This window comes from Carlito syrichta, unplaced genomic scaffold, assembly GCF_000164805.1.
Source record: "Carlito syrichta isolate Samal-C Ts95f unplaced genomic scaffold, Tarsius_syrichta-2.0.1 Scaffold289251, whole genome shotgun sequence".
Classification (NCBI taxonomy): domain Eukaryota; kingdom Metazoa; phylum Chordata; class Mammalia; order Primates; family Tarsiidae; genus Carlito; species Carlito syrichta.
Window position 1 is genome coordinate 38,512 of NW_007233347.1, and position 6,650 is coordinate 45,161.

Genomic DNA, 6,650 nt, shown 5'->3' on the forward strand with positions numbered 1-6,650 from the left:
TAGTGCCAGAAATGCTAATAGGATATAGAATTTCATGAAGTTGGTGAATAGCAGTATCTTCAGTTTTCAGAAATAATCTTATACTACAAATTTGAGAGCTTTAGAAATATGCATAGTAAATTTAGGAAGAGACTTACCATATCAAGCTGCTTTCTAAAATTTATATTGCAATGTCAAGAAAATGCATTTCAATATTTTGTCTTATTTTAGAAAATCAAGTATTTGAAAAAAGTAATGGAACATTTTGGAAATATGTATTGAATTCAAAAATACATTTTTCTCTTTTCTCAGGAAAAATTAACATCTTGTTCCTGAATTACTGCATTATTTATGGAAAGGGTTAGTTAATAATTAATTATGCCAGGTAGTCTGCATGAAAGTTACCTTATTCTGTCTGCTGTTTCGCTTTCTGAATCAGGAAAAATCTTCCTTTATGGATCATGTTTGCAAGATGGCTGACTAATAAAATGCCAAGAAGATTCTGGATAACAGTATATAAATGGCTATGATCATGTTTTGGATAATTTAGTAGACATTTGTAACTTGGTCATCACAGAGCCTTAAACAAATCTCTGGACATTGTAAGGAGCTTAGTTCTTTTAGATGTCGCTTTCATCGGACTTCAAGGTTGAGAGTCAACTAAGAGGGTGATGATAACTTCTCTCAGCCTATTCTAACTGCCAGGAGATTGGAAATTCAGGGAACAGGTTTCAGGCACATAAGCACAGGGTTGTGTAAATGTCTGGGTCATAACAATAAATAAAGGATATTTTCCCTACAGCAATTATACCATGGAAAATGGAGAAATATCTGATTAAAAGCAAAACAATGTGTACTGTATTTTATTTACTTTCCTATATGAATAGCTTCTTGGAAGATCAGTTTCAAATGTTAGTATTTTGAAGAGCCATATTTTCAATTAGTATATTCAACATTAGTAAATATGAACTAATAATATGTATACATGTGTCCAAACTTATATTTGTCAATAACCTGATGTCCCTCAACAATTGAAATTGTAGTGTAAACATTTATTGGCACTTCTAATTCTTCTTATATTTGCTTATTGAGCTGTTAGCTTATTTTGATTAGCAATTTTTTTTACAATTTAACGGAACTATGACTTTAACAGTGAGAAATATTCAGTCTTTAAGTATACAGCTTGATTAAGTTTTACAAAGTTAAACATATCCGTGTAAAACCACACAGATTGAAATAGTATCCGTCATACCTCCTCCTAGACTTTACTTCCTAATGATTCTACTGTGACTTACTACTATCACCATTTCCTAATTTTGAGATTTATATAGATAAAATTAAGAGTACGTTCTTCATTCTTTCTTTCCCTCAATATTTTCTATAAGATTCACACGTGGTGTTGCACATAACTGTAATTCATTCTCGTTTGTTTCTTTCGCTATAGAGTAAAAGTCAACAAATCACAGCTCATGAGCTAAATCTCACCTGTTTGAAAAGAACATAGCCACAACCATCTTTTTAACATATTGTCTATGGCTGTTTTTGGTAGAATTTAGTCATGATAGAAACCAGCTGGCCTAATATTATTATTATATGACCCTTTATAGAAAGAAATTACTGACCACTGTTATAGAATATTCTTGTTGTGTGTGCGTGTGTGTGCATGCGAGTGCACATGTGTGACAATTTATTTATTAATTCTAGTAGTCATGAACATTTGACTATCTCTAGTTTTGAACTATTACAAATAATACTACTGTGAACATCCTTGTACATGTCTTTTGTGCACAAAATGACACATGTTCTCTTGAGTCTCTACTTAGAATTGCAACTGATGGGTCACAGGATGTGCGTGTATAGGACATATATACATATGTATATGCACACACATATTTTAACTATATAGCTGTGTGTGTGTGTGTGTGTGTGTGTGTATGTTAAGCTTTAATTGATTCTGCCAAATAGTTTTCCAGAATGGTTAGACCAGTTTACCCTCATACCAGCTGTGTATGAAAGTCCCATAAATAATTTAACACTCACTAATTACCTTTGAGTGAAAGTTAGAATGCATAATTCACTATTCAACTCAATACAGACAGCATCTGATGTAATAGCCTTTAATGAAGACCATGATTGTCATTTATGTAAACAAATCATCAGGTTGATGGTGGTAGTAATAAAACAGGTAAATTGTATTTGTTGACTATCAATGAACATTAACAAATTGATGGAGTTTATTGCATAAGCCAAATTAATAGCTACTTTTTGTTGAACCCTTGGAAATAAATGTTCCACACATGACCCTGATAAGTGCTTACTCACCCACAGTGAAACTATAAACAAAGCCCCGGTTCATAGATAAAAACTTTTTCTGTAGCACTAATTAATTTCCATTTTTTTCTTTCACTACAAAATTTACAATTATTATTATTGTTTTTCTTACTGATTTGAAGTCACAGCATAAAAATTATAGTTAAAGGAGGAAGAGCTGAATAGACAGAGTATAGAAGATTTTTAGGGAAGTGAAAATATCCTGTATGATACGGAGTGAACCCTCATGTAAAATGGATATTGAAGGATAATAATATGGCAATTAAAGTTCATCAGTTGTAACAAATGGACCAGTCTAGTGGGGGGAATGTTGATAACGGAAAATGTTGTGTCAAAGTAGAGGGTATATGGGAAATTTCTGTATCTTCCTCTCAATTTTACTCTTAAAAAAAGAAAATACTTAAAAGACTTTCAAAAATTATAAGTAGGCCGGGTTTGGTGACTCAACCTGTAATCCCAGCACTTTGGGAGGCCGAGGCAAGTGGATTGCCTGAGCCCACAGGTTCAAGACCAACCTGGGCAACTTGTCTCTACAATAAAAATAAAAAATTAATTGAGTGTGGTAGCACATGTCTGTAGTTCCAGCTACTTGGAAGGTTGAGGTGGAAGGATCACCAGAGCCCAACAGGTTGATGCTGGGGTAGCCATGAGTGTGCACTGCCCTACAGCCTGGGCGACAGAGTGAGACTCCAACTAAAAAAAAAAAAAATTATAAGGCATCTAATGCTGAAAAATCAATAGTCTAGTCCCTTACTATGAAATCACATGGCATAGTGTTGTTTTTCTTTTCTTTTCTTTTTTTAAAGATGTGGGGTACAATTCATAGCGTTTCTAAACTTAACCTTCACATGTTGTTTTCGTGAACTTTATACATACTTGTCCTAGAAATGAAACAACAAAATATTTTCATTTTGCCTTTTTATCTGTTTCTCTCAGTATTGGTTATATGCAGATGAGGATAGGAGGATCACCTTTAACTAATATCAGAACTGAGTTGATTTTTTTTATTTGTCAGTTTATAACATGGATACAGCAGGCATCCATTATTCTAAGTGAATGAACAAGCACATAGAAAACCAAATATCGCATGTTCTCACTTATAATTGGAAGCTAAACACTAGGTACTCATGGACATAAAGATGAGAACAACAAACACGGGAGACTCTTAAAAGGGGGAGGAGAGAAGGGAAGTTTGAAAAACTACCTCTTGACAGTGTCCAGCTCACTATTTGAGAGTCAGTTCTCAAACCTCACCATTGTGCAACATACCTATGTAACAAACCTGCGTGTACATGCAGTTTTGAATTTGTAATTTTTAAATTAGAATTGAGTTGAATAAGAGAATTATAATTTTTCAATTTGAAAAAAACTCAAGAAGTGATTTTTGCTTCCCAGGTGGGGAAATAATGCATGATTTTTTTATTATTCGATTTCTTTTTTTTTTGTCTCTCTGTGTTTTCCAAATGTTCAACAGAATAGTTATTAACTTTTTATAATAAAAGAGACTTTAGGTTATTTGTCTGACTTCTAAGGGTACAAAGAGTGTTTCTGATTGCTTGCCCTACTAAAACCCACATCTCACAGGTGTCAAAGCTCTGATAATTGACTCCCGTGGTGGAACACACACAAATGGAGACGTGATTGTGATGATCACTGTGCCTTGGGGCAACCGCTCCTCCAGTTTCTGCATCGTGGAGATGAGTCAGGGCCTTTATTAAACTCTCTCTCACAAAGTCACCTTGCCCCAAACATACAGACTTTCTGAGATCAGCCATTCCCTTTGCAGAGGGCATGTGATCCCAGAAATCCTGTGCCTTGTGTCATAGATCAAAGTGCTCCCCACTGACATCCAGCCCATGACATAGCAGAGAAATTGCAAAACAATATGAAAGTCAAGTAACTGAGGTTTGTGGTTCTGTGGCAAACGGAAGCCTTCCAGAATAAACATGCTAAGAGTGTGCTGCTGTACGAAGGGGTGAGGGCTCATTGCACAAACGAAATCAAATAGTATGAAACAAAACACTGTTGAACACACACACGCACACACGCGCACACACACACACACACACACAGCCTGCCTCTGCCTCAGAGAGCCCATCAGGGTGTTACCAAGATGTGTTTCAATTATGCTGGGAGAATATGCAGCTTTATTAAGCTAGGAAACAAACAAAAGGCAATTACCCGTTTCTAAGTTCAAGATGTCTATTTTGTTCCTTTCTTTTCAACTGGGGCTCAAAAAGCACAGGGTTTTGCCTGAGGGAATAAAGGTGTCTGTGCAGTTATTTCTTAAATCAAATTAGTTTACTTTACTTTCACCATTCAGAGAAGAAATAGAGAAACACTACATGATTCTGGTATCCTAATGTCTGTCTCAAATAATGGGGAATCCTTCTGATGCAAAATATATAAGGAACTACAAATATAATGTGCTTTTCCAGATATGTATGGTTGTGTATATATGCATGTGTGTATATAATTTTGAGTGGCAGGAAAAAAATTGATTTGATTTGTCATGTTTTTCCTGCAATTTACAGCTTTCTTACAATCAGTGTGTATTACTTTTATAATAGAAAAAATAAGCATAAAAAAGTAACCTGCTGGTAACTTTTAAAAAAATAAAAGAAGATAAAAAGAAATGAGGGGGGAAGCTGAGAGCCGTGTACAACTGAGGTCCAGTGAGCTCTGAAGAGGCCCTGAAAGGTTGTCCGGGGACAGGACCCTGGGGTAGAACTTTTCCGAGAACCAAGAGACAGGCAAGGCTTTGTTCAGGCTCTATCATCTAGTTTATTGTTTTCTCATAGGAAAATTAGAATGCACGGTGACCCCCGTTAGCAACCCATTTGTTTTTCAAATAAAAAGTTTTTTCTGGATCTATTTTTAAAGTTAGCCATTATCCTGGAAGGAAATTCACTGGCTTCCCAAAATATATAACACCTAAATTGCTCCCATAACCACTGCAATTCCAAAGATCAGTGTTGAGTAGCAGTAATATATTAAGATTTCTAGTGTACAGTTATAAATTAATGATAAGGGGAAAGAACTGCTGATTTGCATATTATTATTTTGTTTCTAATCAGGGCCTCGTTAATACAGAGCTCATATTATATAATATTTTATAGCTGCATAATCTGATGATGATACATTTTCTGACAAAACTAGGTATGAACCATATGTTCTCACTCATAAGCAGACTCTGAACATTTATTATAATAAAAGAAAGGGGGGCCCATAACATTAATAAGAGGACCTGATCTCAAACCAAGCAAAGTGGGGACCAAAGGGAGACCCAAACTTTACCTGTACAATGACCACTTGTATACCTAATCCTGAATTGTACCCCACATCTTAAAATAAAATAAATTTTTTAAAATAGGTATTGAGTTTCTACAGAGTAGATGTACCCTCCTAGAAGTCATATAGCAGTGAATAAAAGAGACAAAATTCCTGCCTTGGGAGCTAAGATTCTAGTAGATGTGGGGTGGGGTGAATGGACAGTAAATCATATAAATAACTAAATTAGCTACTGCATTATTTTAGAAAGTGACACACACCATGAAAGACATGAGGCAGGGGCACTGATAAGGATAGAGTAATGGTTGCCGAGGTGGAGTTGGTGGTGCAGATTTTCAATAGAACCGCCAGAGCTTTCCTTGAGAAGGTGAACAGGACCAGGCTCTGCAACACGTGTCCCAGGTAGAAGGGACAGCGGGTGCCAAAGCCCTGAAGCAAAAGTGAGCCTGGAGAACCCAAGGAGCAAGAGACACATGTGGCTGGAGCTGAGGAATGAGGAAGAGGAGAGGAGAGCTTGTGGGAGCCAGATCTGGGGAGTCATTGTGAGGACCCTGGATTTACTCAGCAGGAGATAAGGAGCCAGAGGAAATTTTGAATACTGATGTCATGTGATCTGACTTTATTTTTAAAATACTGGATGTATTATGTTGATTTTAAAAATTAACAAAAGTACCCTCTGAAACTAAAATTAAAATGAAAAAAACTTTTAAGTGGTTAAAATGGCAAAAATTAAATTAAATTAAATTAACAAAAGAGGGAAAGAATGATTGCAGTGTATTCTTATTGTCCTGAAGTGAACACTGAAAGAATGTATTTAGGGAGCTAACAATAAACAGATTTAATGTCAGACATTATATATGTTCCAGATAAATAATATGGTAACATTCGTCTAACTTAGAAAGTTCAACTAGAGGACATAATCACTTTAAAGTGGTTAGGGCTTAGAAAGGGAAGGTGAATGGCAATCTCATCCCTAGAAAACTTCCCTCCTCAGGGAGTTCTTTCTTTACTTGCTTTGTCTTCACAATGGCTTTTTTTTTTTTTTTTTT